At 39.8% G+C, this 14,736-nt stretch overlaps 1 pseudogene; it reads left to right on the forward strand.

The window, feature by feature from the left end:
- The first annotated feature begins 10,286 nt into the window (after positions 1-10,286).
- On the forward strand, positions 10,287-13,393 carry LOC109501095 (annotated as a pseudogene).
- The last annotated feature ends 1,343 nt before the right edge of the window (positions 13,394-14,736 follow it).

The following is a 14,736-nucleotide window of genomic DNA, read 5'->3' on the forward strand; positions in this document are numbered from 1 at the left end:
CCTCAATGGTTCAGGCATTCCAGCACACAGCATCAGAAACTGCCACCTCTGGCTGATGAACCTGGACAGGATTTTCTGGCACAATCACCAAGAGCTGGTGACGAGGGGTCAAGCACAGCAATCTGATCTACAGTACCAGGTATCAATGCTACTTCAATCACTAATCATTGAAGAAATAATATTAGAAAAAGGCCAAGAAATACCACTGGGCTCACAAAGCAGTAAAAACCGTCCAATGTGGCACACAGTACCCTCTACTAGAAAAGAAACACTACAAAGTCTCAGTCGCCCACAGAAGCACAGATCATCCAACACTAGGTTTAATAGCAACTGCTATCTGTACTGTTTAGACATAACACTAAAGTGGACATGGTCTGGACGCCTCTCAGCTTAAAAAACGCTCCTTAAACCCCATTCCCAAATTACCCTCTCACCCTTTTTCTCACACCCACAATGTGCTGCAAACTAAGCGCACGTATTTCATCCTTAAAATACACTCAGTATGGCTGTAGGAACAGCGCAGCCCACGTAACAATCCCCGCGCCTTAACAAAGCCTAAAACTCGTCTCCAAGATTCTGCAAAATGGTTTCGCTTGGCCAGTGTCTCCTCCTTCCCTCAGATAGGGGCACAAAATGAGCAAAAACTGGTTCAGGTCTCGCCGCACGATCTCACTGCAAGCTGTCTGCGCCTTACTTTCCAACAATAACTACAAAACACCAATATACCCTCTCCACTGAGCTCTGCCACGTGCGGGGGGGGGGGGGGGTCGGGATCCGGAATGCCGGGGCGCAGGGGCCGGGGGCGCTGGATGAGGAGTCAGGGGCCGGAGAGCGCTGGGGCCGGGAATGTGAGGGTTTCGAAGGGCGCATAGACCGGGATGCCCTGGAACTGGGGGTTCGAAGGCACGGAAACAGGCGTCCGTGGGCCAAAGCGATCCCGGGAGGCCGCGCCGCCGGGGAGGCCGCGCCGCGGAGAACCAAGTCCTGGCCGCCCACGGGGCCCCGGCCGGGCACCGCCGCCGCAATGCCCGACTCGGTTCCGAGGGCCGCCTGGACCTCACAGGGTTTATGGAGCTGGGCGGGGGCAGCAGCCTTCCTCACCTGGGTCAGCGGCGGCGGCGGCTCGGGGGTCCCGGACGGGCCCTGGGAGTTTCCAGGCTGAGTGAGTCACTCGGGCGGGCCGGGAATGCGCCAGGAAACACCCGGCCTCCTCCCCTTCCTCCCGGGGCGGGGGCTCTCCCGGCTCGGCCTCTTCCTCCTGGCGCTCCTCCCTCCGCGCTCGGGCCGCAGCTCTGGCAGCTCTCTCCTCTGCGCGGTGCACCCCCCCACCCCCACCGCCCACCGCCCACCGCCCCTGCTCGCTCCCCCTCCGCCCCCCACCCCGATCCAGCCGGCCCGCCCACGCCCGACGCCAATGGACTGGAAGGAGGCAACCGAAAAACCCTGGCTGCGCTCCCCTCCGGCCGCCTAAGGTGCTTCCTAGGGACAGCCCCGAGGGCCACCTGCCTCAGCTCTGCGTGGGACAGCTGGGGAGTACTGCTGTGAAGCTTCCCCGTGGGAGCCTCCGGGCTCGTGGAGGAAAAGGAGCGGGGCCCGCATCCTGCTCCGGGGCTCCATCGGATCAGGGCGGTCGGTGGATGAGCTGCAGAAAAGACTAAAAGGCGGGACACTCAGGGCGCGTCGTTCCGTCGCCACTGCCATGTAGAAGGTGCGCACACCTGTACTCCGCAGGCCAGAGCATGGCAGGCGGCCAGGTACAGGGTGCAACAGGTATACACCGCCAGAGCCCAGCCAACTAGGGGAGAATGACCCCAACAGACCCTGCAGTGATCATATCTGTTCAACCCCATCTCTCTCTGAGCCAGGGGCAAACACAAGTGCAGACTTGGGGGAATGGCTGGGGCGGGGGGGGGGGGGTTGGCTGGCAGAAGAAAACTTGAACAATTCCCAAAAGACAATCTTGACAGAGGCCAATTTAGTAACAAATCATGTGGAAACAGTAAATGGAGTGAGCGTATCACAAGCATGCTTAGGAGAAAAAACGTCCCTAAACACCCCACACACCCCACCTACCCACTTCCCCTTCACCCACCCACCGACATTGTGGTTCTAGTGGATGCCCAATAATGATGGGCATCAAGTATTCTAAATCTGGCCACTTAACTATGAAAACCACAAAAGATTTACTTTCAGCTGTTGTCTGGATAATGCAAAAAGTCACAGCAAATGGATCCTGACTAGACCAGAATCTACCGGTTGTTTAAATATTGAGAACATTTTTCATAGAAGTTCCTGGAACTCCCTAACACTCCTGCAAAACATGGGCTTTAAGTAAGCTTCTGGTTCTCAGCCACACATTTTCAATCAGATTACTACTTCACTCTGTCCAGGGCTGAGTCTCAAAGTTAGATTCCAAAGGGTTTTGTTTTGTTTTGTTTTACACTGTAGATGAAGTGATAGAATACAAATTCAAGGTGTATCGGGCATATATAAAAAGCCAAGAGAGGAAATAAAATAGAATGCTAAAATATGCTCAATCCAAAGAAGACAGCAAAAAAGCAAAAAGCATATAAGATAAGCAGTTACAACGAGCAAGCTGTTAGGCTTAAATCCAACCATATTATCAATTACATTAAGTGTAAATGGACTAAACACTCCAATTAAATTGTTACACTGAATAAAAACAAATCCCAAATATATGCTATTTAAAATAGACAAAGAGGTTGAAATTAAAAAGATGGAAAACAATCTACCATTTATATAACAATCATAAAAAAGTTTTCATCACTATGTTAATATCAAAGACTTAAAGACAGAGTCACCTGAAATAAAAAGGGACATTTGATAAAGATAAAGAGATCAATTCATTAAGAAAAAAACTTTTTTTTTAGTATGTATGCACCAAATAAGTTTTAGAATGCTTGGGAAAATTGATAGAATCAGAAGAAGAAACATGAACATATACAGTCATTATTAGAGATCCTAATTCTCTCCTCATAACTGACAGAACAGGCAGACACAAAAATAAATAATGATACAGAAAAATTTTCTAAACAATTAGTGAAGGTGCCTGGCTGGCTCTGTTGGAAGAGCATGTGACTCTTGGTCTTGGGGGCATGAGTTCAAGTCCCACATTGGGGATAGAGATTACTTAAGCAAACAAATATTTAAATAAATAAATAAATAAATAAATAAATAAATAAAGCAAGCAACTAACCTATTTGACCTAAATATTACCTTCACAATACAGAATACAGAATACATTGCATTCAATAAAAGATGCTCAAAACCTTTATACTGAACCCTCCCGGTACTACTGAGAAGAATGAAAGTTTTCAAATACTTAATATTCGCAAAACATACCCTATGCTAGGAAGTAAAACAAATCTCAACAGATTTCAAAGGGTTGAAATCATATAGTACCTTCTCTGACCACCATGGAATTAAACTAAAAAGGAATAACAAAATTATAACTTTAAATGCTCAACTATTAAAGAATGAAATAATACACCTGTAAATATCCCTTTGATCATATAAGAAATCACATGGAAATTTTAAATATGCAGGACTAATAATGAAAAACAACATTAAAATTTGCAAGATGCAGCTAAATGAATTCTCAGAGGTAAAGTTTATATATGAAATACATATAAAACAAGAAAGGTTTAAAATCAATTATCTAAATGTCTACCTCAAAAAAGTTAGGGGGAAGAAAAGCAAATGAAATCCAAAGAAAATAAAAATTAAAGAAATAATAAAGATAAGGACAGAGGTCAATGAACTAGAAGAGAGATGACCAAGCAAAAAAGCTTACTTTTAAAAAACTTTTAGAGGGGCACCTGGCTGACTCAGTCAGTGGAATGTGCAAATCTTGATCTCAGGGTTGTGCATTCAAGTCCCACATTGGGCATAGAGCTTGCTTGAAAGAAAAAAAAATTAATAGAATTGTTACACCCTAGCAAAATTGATTTTAGAAAAACATAAATTACCAACTTCAAAAATAAAAAGGGAAACACCAATAGTTTCTGATAAAAAAAATAAAAAGGTATTAAAAAGAAGTATATGAAAAACTTCAAGGAAATAATTTAATAATACAGAAGAAACACAAATTTCTTGGAAACATGGTTTTCCAAAACTGACACACACAAAAAAATAGAAAATATAAATGGTTCCATATTGGTAGAAGAAACATAATTGAATCGGTAATTTAAAACCTTCCCTCAAAGAAAATCTCCAAGTCTATATAGCTTCAGGAGTGAATTCTATAAAACATGCAAGGAAGAAACAATACCAATTGTATAAAATCCCAGTATTTAAAAGTATGGTCTTGGCTCAACAATAGCCAAAGTATGAATGGAAAGAGCCCAAATGTCCATTGACAGATGAATGAATAAAGAATACACACACACACATACACACATATACACACAATGGAGTATTACTTGGCAATCAAAAAGAATGAAAACCTATGTGGGTGGAACTAGAGGGTATTATGCTAAGCAAAATTAGAGAAAGACAAATATCATATGACTTCACTCATATGAGGACTTTAAGATATAAAACAGAGGAACATATGGGAAATGAAGCAAAAATAATATAGAAACAAGGAGGGGGAAAAGTATAAGAGACTTAAATACAGAGAACAAACTGAAGGTTGCTGGAAGGGTTGTGGATGGGGAGATGGGCTAAATGAGTAAGAGGCATTAAGGAAGACACTTGTTGAGATGAGCACTGGGTGTTATACACAGGGGATATATCACCGAAATCTCCTGAAATCATAATTGCACTATATGCTAACTTGGATGTAAATTAAAAATTTATTAATTAATTAAAGAAAGAAAGAAAGATAAAGAAAAACCAGTGGGAAATATGGGTGAGGAAATCATTGGGAAAAAACAAAAACAAACTGTAAGTGCCCAGTTTATATAATTTTGAATTATAATCCAAGATTTTATATGTATATATAGTATGTATATAATTAACACGGCCATAGTAAAGATGATCAGCAATTGATTACTAGAAAAAAATACAAAGATTTGAAATGTCATTCAAATGATAGTTTCCATTATATTGGTAATACACAGCATAACTCACATAGTCTGAAATAGCTGGGTCATCCTAATTATAAAATAATGTCTCGTGGTGAGAAATTTATTTCTTACCTATATTTCTAATTTTACAATGAATCATTTGTGATATTTGGTATATAGTCATAAATGCCAAGACTGCAACAAAACAAAGCAAAACAAAAAACAAGTGAAAAAACAAACAAAACCCACAAGAAATCAAGAAATTAAGAAAAAAAATAGGCCAAGAGAAATAGATCTCAACATGACTGAGATACTGGAGTTAGTAGGGAAGGACTTTAATACAACTACTGTAACATATTTATGCTCCTCTTTCTTTGTCAAAAAGAAAAAAGAAAAAGTATGGTCTTGGCATGAGGATATACAAATAGATCAATGAAACAGAATAGTGAGAAATAAGTCCTGCTGTAGACTGAATATTTGTGTCCCTCCAAAATTCATGTGTTGAAACCAAATCCCCAATGTGTTGGGATTTAGAAGTGGGGCTTTTGGAAGGTGATTAGGCCATGAGGGTAGAGCCCTCATGAATAAGATTTGTGTCCTTAGAAAAAAGACTCCAGAGAGTTCTTCATCCCTTCCACTATGTGAGGTTACAGGTCTATGAGCCAGGAAGTAGGCTCTTACCAGACACTGAATCTGTCAGCACCTTGATCTTGAGCTTCCCAGCCTCCAGAACTTTGAGAATTAAAATCCTGTTGTTTATAAGCCACCCAGTTTATGGTATTCTGTTATAGCAGTCCAAATGGACTAAGACAAGCCCACAACGGTATGGTCAGTTGATATTCAGTAAAGGTGCCAAAGTAATTCAATGAGATGAGAAATAGGATTTTTTTAAGGTGCTAAATAACTGCATAACCATGTGGGGGGAACACTGAACCTTCCCCTTGCACACACCATATGCAAAAATTAACTCAATATGGATCATAGATCTAAATGTGAAATCTAAAAGATAGATACAATGCTTCTAGATGAAAACATAAAAGAATAATTTCAAAATCTTATGGTAGACATAGGCAAAAACTTCTTAGAACAGATAAGTTTCTTTCATCAATATCTTTAGGGAAAAAATGATAAATTGATTGGATCAAAATTGTATAACTTCCCATCAAAAGGCAATGTTAAGAGAATGAAATGCCAAGGCACAGACTAGAAGACAATATTGCTATACATGTAATTGACAAAGGAGTTATATCCAGAGTATACAAAGAACTCCTACAAATCAACAGTAAAATGACAACCCAATAAAAACAGGACACTTCAAAAAAAGAAATCATATTGGATATCTCTTATAAAAACATACATGTACACCATGGTACAATAATTCTACTTCTATGTATTTACCCAAGAGATATGAAAATGTATCTCTACACAAAAACTTTTATGTGAAAATTCTTTGTTTTTAAAGTTTATTTATTTATTTTTGAGATGAGGGAGGGAGGGGGCAGAGAGGAAGAGAGAGAATCCTGAGCAGGTTTCACATCAGCGCAGAGCCCAATGTGGGGCTCGAACCCATGAAACATGAGATCACTATCTGAGTCAAAACCACGAGTTGGATGCTTAACTGACTAACCCACCCAGGTGCCCCTGTACATGAACATTCTTATGAGTTTTATTCATAATAGCAAAAACTAGAAACAACTCAAAGTGCATAACTAGGAAAAATGGATAAATCGTGCTATATTCATACAATGGAATAACACTAATAAAAAGGAAAGAATGATGGAAGCATTATCACAAAATGGATGAATCTCAAGATTATTACATAATTTTACCACATAGAAAAGATAATGTGTTGGTTGGTGTGAGCAAAATGACAGAGTAGGAAACCCTAAACCCTTGTTCTCCCAGAAAAACATCAAGTTGTTTATAAGCCACCCAGTAGCTTACCAAAGTAGCTTTGTGAGTACTCTAGAAACCAGTTAGTAATCTGCAGCAACTAAACAAATGCACAAAGAAAAAGTTATACTGAAAATATTCCAAACAAAAATTTCATGGCATTTTTGATCACCCTTGCCTACTACCCTTCCTCCCCCCCCCCCCCCCAAACCCGGTCTGATTTAGGAGGAAGCCACTCAATTTCTGGTCTCTCCCTTAGGATGAAAGGAAAAAAGTGGGAGTTGTCTGCAATGTTCTGACTTGTCTGGGGGTTTTTAGAGAGATTGTTTTTTGTCTTGCTTGGCTCACAGTGATGACAGGAATGGTGGCTTAATTTGAATATCAGGTTGGAGGCTGATGAAAGCAGTGGTGGATGTCAGAGCATGGTGGAAAGCTGTAGGGAATTTCAGACCTAGAGATTAATTATGCATAGATGAATACAATAGAACATCTAAAGCCCTGAGGTTGAGACTCTTAGGGAAACAAGACATTTTAAAAGCAGCTGTATATATAGGGTATGGGGGGCAGAAGCATTCACACACCCCAAGAATGAAGAATGATACATGCCTTAAGTCTTCACTTGCAATGATTAGTGAATGTCTTCCACTGCATGGAGTCAGTCTGCAAAGACTGAGAGAGGTACCTGTTTTTTCAATGCTTAATTTTCAACAGAATATCACAAGGCATACAAAGAAGCAGGGAAACGTGACCCATCCAAAGGAACAAAATTAATCTCCAGAAACTGACTCTAAAGAAACACAGGTTTCAGACTTACTTGACAAAGACTTTGAAACAACTACCTCAAATATGCTTGATGAGCTAAATTAGAACACATACAGAGAACTAAAGGAAATCAGGAAAACACAATATAAGCATACATTGATATATTGTTATATGAACAAAATGAGAATATTGACAAAGAGAAATTCTGGAGATCCAGTTTCTGGTCTAGCATATCTGGAGCTTGAAAGTTGTCACTGTGTCCTAACAAGTAAAAAGCTACAAGAACTGAAAATCAACAGTTCTTAGATCCATTAAAGAAGTGAGGTCACAGGACAAATTGCTAACTCATAAATCAGAGAGATAAGACAGGTGGATACAAAGAATCAGAACTTACCAAAAGAGAAAGCCATGAACAGAAACTTTTAGGGACCTAGTACTAGGGTAGGGAAACCTAAGCTGAAACTAATGAACTGCCAGAGCCTCAGGGTAGATAAGCTTAAGACTTAAAAATTCCAGGAGGGAGCCTGTTTTATATCCAAAATTTTGCAATTTTTATCTCCAGGAGTCTTACTATGTTCTCACAGTGAAGACTGGAGAAAAATCACCTTGTGCTTCCAGCAAGAGGAGAAAAAGGAACTGTTTTGAAATATTCCAGAGTAGTATGTTCTTAACAAAGCCTGTCCTCAAGAGGACCATTTCAACAAACCCTAACTCATGGCAGGGGCGGGGGGGGGGGTTGTGGGGTATCAAAGCATAACCAACCTGAGTGAAGGGAAATAGTCAATGCAGCCCCTTCTAGCCATCCTGTCCCACCTAAAGGGGAGAAAACTGAGAAACACTTGTGAAGTTCACAGCCCGGGGGCATAGGCTTACTAGAAAATGGAGAACTAATTGATATAGTTCGAAGGGGGGTTTAGGAGGATTGGTCAAAAAAAAAATTCTTAAGACATTTTTAGTGCAAAAAAGATTATAGCAAGGGACAGTTCCTGCGGGCAGAAAGAGCTGGACTGGGGTTATGAAGACTATGTCAGATTTTCTATCCTATGGACAGGAGGGTGATGTTAGGGGTCCAGGAAATTGAGTCTATAGGTTTCTGGAGCTTGCTTTTTCTTGTAAAGCATTAAGACAGTTGCAAACTGATGAAGACTCACATCCTATCAGTTGACCATTTGTTTTTCCTCTTTCCTTTATTCTTGGGCAGCCAGGAGTGCCTAACAAATGTCACATACATCTTACCTGGGTGGGAGGGTAGTTGCAGGGTGTTAGCTTGTGCTTTGCTCTCAGCTTACCTTTTGCTTCTTCATCATAATCATAATTTCATGAACTATGGAATTCTTCCCACCCCACTACATCTTAATGTCATATCAATAAAAGTCTATTTACCACAGATCCTTTTACCCAGTAAGATAGAGAAACTGAAAGACTCCATAAAAATCTGCTTTTTCTCCTTTTCCTGCTTCTATTCTTGCTAAGACTTGTACCTCCACCCCACATGACACATGCCTTGTAATGCAAATAGCATTGTAAGGGACAAGGAGTTCATGATTTCTCTAGAACTGATAACATCTAAGGAAGGACCAGATGAGAATGATCAGATGAAGTTATCATATATGTATTCCAGATCACCAGAGCTAGACATCTCAATGCCAAGACCCCTGACTCCAAGGAATAACATCTGTGATCTCATCTTTGTTCTAACCAGTTCCTGGATGCCTAAGAGGACACGGACACCAGACCACTGTCCGCAGTAAAAATCCCCAGACCCCAAATAAAGACAAGACCCCCTCCTTTCCTGAGTCTCCCAGACATTCCTTCTGTATGTGCACTCCCTCTATACCTTCAATAAACTCTGCTTTTACTGCCTGCTGACTTGAGTTTGATTTCCATCCTATACACAGCCAATGACCCTCTTGGCTGGTCCTGCAGGACTCTCTCTGGATCTCTGGAGCCAGCCTGCCAGCATCACCAGTACATAATATATGTGTTTCAACAAACATTTTAAGGACAATAACAGGCAAAAAAAAAAAAAACAGTTTAAAGAGACAGAGCAAGCATCAGAACCATACTCAGGTATGGGAGGGATGTTGGAATTATCAGAATAAGATTTTTCAAAACTATTATTAATAAGCTAAGGACATATTGTTCAAGTATTCTATTTCCTTATTTGGTCAAAAATAATTTGACCATATATGTGAGGGTTTCTTTATGGCTTTCTATTCTATTTCATTGGTCTGTATGTCTGTCTTTATGCCAGTACTACATTGTTATGATTACTGTATGTTATGATTACTATAGCTTTATAGTAAATTTTTAAAATCAATTTGATCTAAAAGACATATACAGAACACTCCAATCAACATCAGAATAAACATTTTTCTAAGGTGTATAAGGAACATTCTCTAGAATAGACCATATGTTAGGCAACAAAACAAGTCTTCAGGAATTTAAAGAGATTTAAATCATACAAAACATCTTTTTTGATTACAGTGGAATAAAACTAGAAATCACTAGCAGAAGGAGCTCTTTGCTCCTCCTTGTTCAACAGATGTGGCATCTTCTGGTGCAGTCTTGCCATGTCTTACATCCCAAGACATGGTGGTGAAGGTTGGAGTAAGCAGGTTTGGCTGTATTGGGCACCTAGTCACCAGGGCTGATTTTCACTCTGGCAAAATAGATATTGTCAACATCAATAACCCCTTCATTGACCTAAACATGGTCTACATGTTCCAGTATGATTCTGCCCAATGCAAATTCAATGGCACAGTCAAGGCTGAGAATGGGAAACCTGTCATTAATGGAAAGCCCATATCCGTCTTCCAGGAGTGAGATCCTGCCAACATCAAATGGGGATAATGCTGGGGCACCTGGGTGGCGCAGTCGGTTAAGCGTCCGACTTCAGCCAGGTCACGATCTCGCGGTCCGTGGGTTCGAGCCCTGCGTCGGGCTCTGGGCTGATGGCTCGGAGCCTGGAGCCTGTTTCCGATTCTGTATCTTCCTCTCTCTCTGCTCCTCCCCCATTCATGCTCTGTCTCTCTCTGTCCCAAAAATAAATAAACGTTGAAAAAAAAATTTTTTTTTTAAAAATGGGGATAATGCTGATGCTGAGTATGTTGTGGAGTCCACGGTATCTTCACCACCAGACCCTTCTGCTGATGCCCCCATGTTTGTGACAGGCATGAACCATGAGAAGTATGACAACTTCCCCTAGATTGTCAGCAATGCCTTCTGCACTACCAATTGCTTGGCACCTCTGGCCAAGGTCATCCATGACAACTTTGGCATCATAGAGAGACTCATGACCACAGTCCATGCCATCACTGCCAGCCAGAAAACTGTGAATGGCCCCCCCTGGGAAGCTGTAGAATAATGACTGAGGGCCTTTCCAGAACATCATCCCTGCTTCTACTGACACTGCCAAGGCTATAGGCAAAATAATCCCTGAGCTGAATGGAAAGCTCACTGGCATGCCCTTCTGTGTCCCCACACCCCAGTGTGTCAGTTGTTGATGTGGCTTGCTGCCTGGAGAAAGCTGCCAAATACAGTGAAGTGCCATGGTAGTGAAGCAGGCTTCAGAGGGACCCCCAAGGGCATCCAATTGGGAAAGGATTGTCTTTTTAATAAATGGTACTGTAAAAATTGGATATCCATATGCAAAAGCGTGAATTTGGATAATCACTTTAACCCACATACAAAAATATACTCAAAATAGGTCAAAGACATAAATGTTAGAGCAAAAACTATAAAACTCTAAAGAAAAACATAAGAGAAGTGTTTCATGACAGTAAATTTGGCAATGATATCTTGGATATGTTGCCAAAAGTACAGGTAACAAAAAGAAAAAATAGGCAAATGGGACTAACAACAAATCTAAAAACTTCTGTGCATCAAAGGACACAACAAGTAAAGTGAAAGGCAACTCCTGGAATAGAAGAAGATATTTCCAGTCATATATCTGATAAGGGGCTAAAATACAAAATATATAAAGAACTTACACAACTCCACAACAGCAAAAAACAAGCAACTCGATTCAAGACTGGGCAAAGGGGGGAGGAGTTAAAGTGGCAGAGGAGTAGGGTGACCCTAACCTTGCCTCCTACCTTGAACATAGCTATATAAATATTGATCATTCTGAACACCCAAGAAACAGATCAGAAATCTTTGAGAATAAAGCTGCACAACTACAAACAGCTTCTCATAGCAAGCAAACCAAAACACATCTAGGATCTAGCTTCCTTTATTCATTTTTTTAATTTAAAAATTTTTTGAAGCTTTATTCCTTTTTGACAGACAGAGAAAGAAAGAGCACAAGTGGGGGAGGGGCAGAGAGAGAGGGAGACACAGAATCTGAAGCAGGCTCCAGGCTCCAAGCTGTCAGCACAGAACCCGACATGGGGCTTGAACTCACAAGCTGTGAGATCATGACCTGAGCTGAAGTCAGATGCTTAACCAACTGAGCCATCCAGGTGCCCTTCATTTTTTTTATTTTAAATTTAAATTTAATTTTACCTTTTTTCCCCTTTTTTTCTCCAAAATGACAAGATGGAAGTATTCACCCCAAAGTAAGAACAGGAACAAGTGAAGGCCAGGGATTTAATCAACACAGATATAAGTAAGATGCCTGAACTAGAATTTAAAATAACACTTATAAGGACACTAACTAGGCTTCAAAAAAGCATAGAAGACACTATAGAGTCCCTTACTGCAGAGATAAAAGAGATAAAATCTAGTCCAGTGAAAATTAAAATGCTAAAACAGAAGCAATCCTGAATGGATGTCATAGCAAGGAGGATGGATGAAGTAGAGGGACGAATCAGTGATATAGAAGATAAAATTATGGAAAATAAAGAAGCTGAGAAGAAAAGGGGGAGAAAAGGCAATAGATCACAACAGTAGACTTAGGGAACTCAGTGACTTATTAAAACAAAATAGCATTCATATCATAGGAGTCCCAGAAGATGCAGAGAGGGAAAAAACAGGCAGAAGCTTCATGTAGCAAATTATAGCTGAAGACTTCTCTAATCAGGGGAAGAACACAGAAATCAAAATCCAAAAAGCACAGAGAACTTTAACTAAATTCAATAAAAACTGGCCATTGCTAAGACATATCATAGTCAAATTCACAAAATACACAGACAAGGAAAGAATTATGAAAGCAGCAAGGGAAAAGTCCTTAACCTACAAGGGAAGACACATCAGGTTTGAAGCAGATCTGTCCACAGAAACTTGGCAAACCAGAAGGGAGTGGCAGGATATAATCAACATACTAAATCAGAAAACTATCCAGCCAGGAATTCTTTATCCAACAAGGCTGTCACTCAGAATAGAAGAAGAGGTAAAGAATTTCCCCCAAAAAACTAAAGGAGTTCATGACCACTAAACAAGCCCTCACACAGAGAACCATCTTTCATGTTAAAGTCAAAAGAAAGCTGGAGTAGCTGTGCTTATATCAGAAAAACTAGATTTAAAAACAAAGAGTGTGACAAGAGATGAAGAAGGGTATTATATCATAACGAAGAGGTCTATCCATCAAGAAGAACTAACATATATATTTATGCCCCCAAATTAGAACATCCAAATATCTAAATCAATTAATAACAAACTTATAGAAATTCACTGATAACAATACAATAATATTGGGGGACTTTAACACCACATTTACACCAATAGATGGATCATCTAAGGAGAAAATCATTAATGGCTTTGAATAACACACTGGACCAGATGGCCTTAACAAATATATTCAGAACATTTTATCCTAAAGCAGCAGAATACACATTCTTCTCAAATGCACATGGAATATTCTCCAGAATAAATCATATACTGGGTCACAAATCAGACCTCAACAGGTAAAAAAAACATCGAGATCATACTATGCATATTTTCAGACCACAATGTTATGAAACTTGAAATCAACCACAAGAAAAAATTGGAAAGACCACAATGCATGGAGGTTAAAGAACATCCTACTAAAGAATGGACAGGTTAACCAGAAAAGTAAAGAAGAAGTTAAAAAACACATGGAAGCTAATGAAAATGAAAACATAACACTGCAAAACTTTTGGGATGCAACAAAGGTAGTAGTAAGAGGGAAGTATATTGCAATACAGGTCTGCCTCAAGAAGCAAAAAAGGTCCCAAGTACACAACCTAACATTACACCTAAAGGACCTAAAAAGGAACAGCAAATAAAACTTAAATCCAGCAGAAGAAGGGAAATAATAAAGATTAGAGCAGAAATAAATGATACAGAAACAAAATTAAACTAGTAGAACAGAGCAATGAAACTAAGAGCTGATTTTTTGAAAGAATTAATAAATTGATAACTCCCTAGCTAGGCTTATCAAAAACAAAAGAGAGAGGACCCAAATAAATAAAAACAAAAATGAAAGGGGAGGAATCACAACCAACACCACAAAAATACAAACAATTATAAAAGAATATTATGAAAACTTGTATACCAACAAACTGGGCAATCTGGAAGAAATGAACAAATTTCTAGAAACTCACACACTACCAAAACTCGAACAGGAAGAAATAGAAAATTTAAACAGGACCATAACCAGCAAAGAAATTGAATCAGTTATCAAAAATCTCCCAACAAACAAGAATCCTGGGCCAAAAGGCTTCCCAGAGGACTTCTACCATACTTTAATAGAGTTAATACCTATTCTTCTCAAACCATTCCAAAAATAGAAATGGAAGGAAAAGTTCCAAATGCATTTTATGAGGCCAGCATTACCTTGATTACAAAGCCAATGACCCCACTAAAAAGAAAATTACAGGCCAATATCCCTGATGAACATGGATGTAAAAATTCTCAACAAGGTACTAGGAATTCAAATTCAACAGTACATTAAAATAATTATTCACTATGATCAAGTGTGATCTATTCATATGGTGCAGGGCTGGTTCAATATTTGCAAATCAATCAGTGTGATATACCACATTAATAAAAGATGAGAACCTTTTGATGCTTTCAATAGATGCAGAAAAAGCGTTTGACAAAATACAGCATCCATTCTTGATAACTGCTGCACACACAAAATAGGAAT

This window comes from Felis catus, chromosome B3 (genome assembly GCF_018350175.1).
Source record: "Felis catus isolate Fca126 chromosome B3, F.catus_Fca126_mat1.0, whole genome shotgun sequence".
NCBI lineage: Eukaryota > Metazoa > Chordata > Mammalia > Carnivora > Felidae > Felis > Felis catus.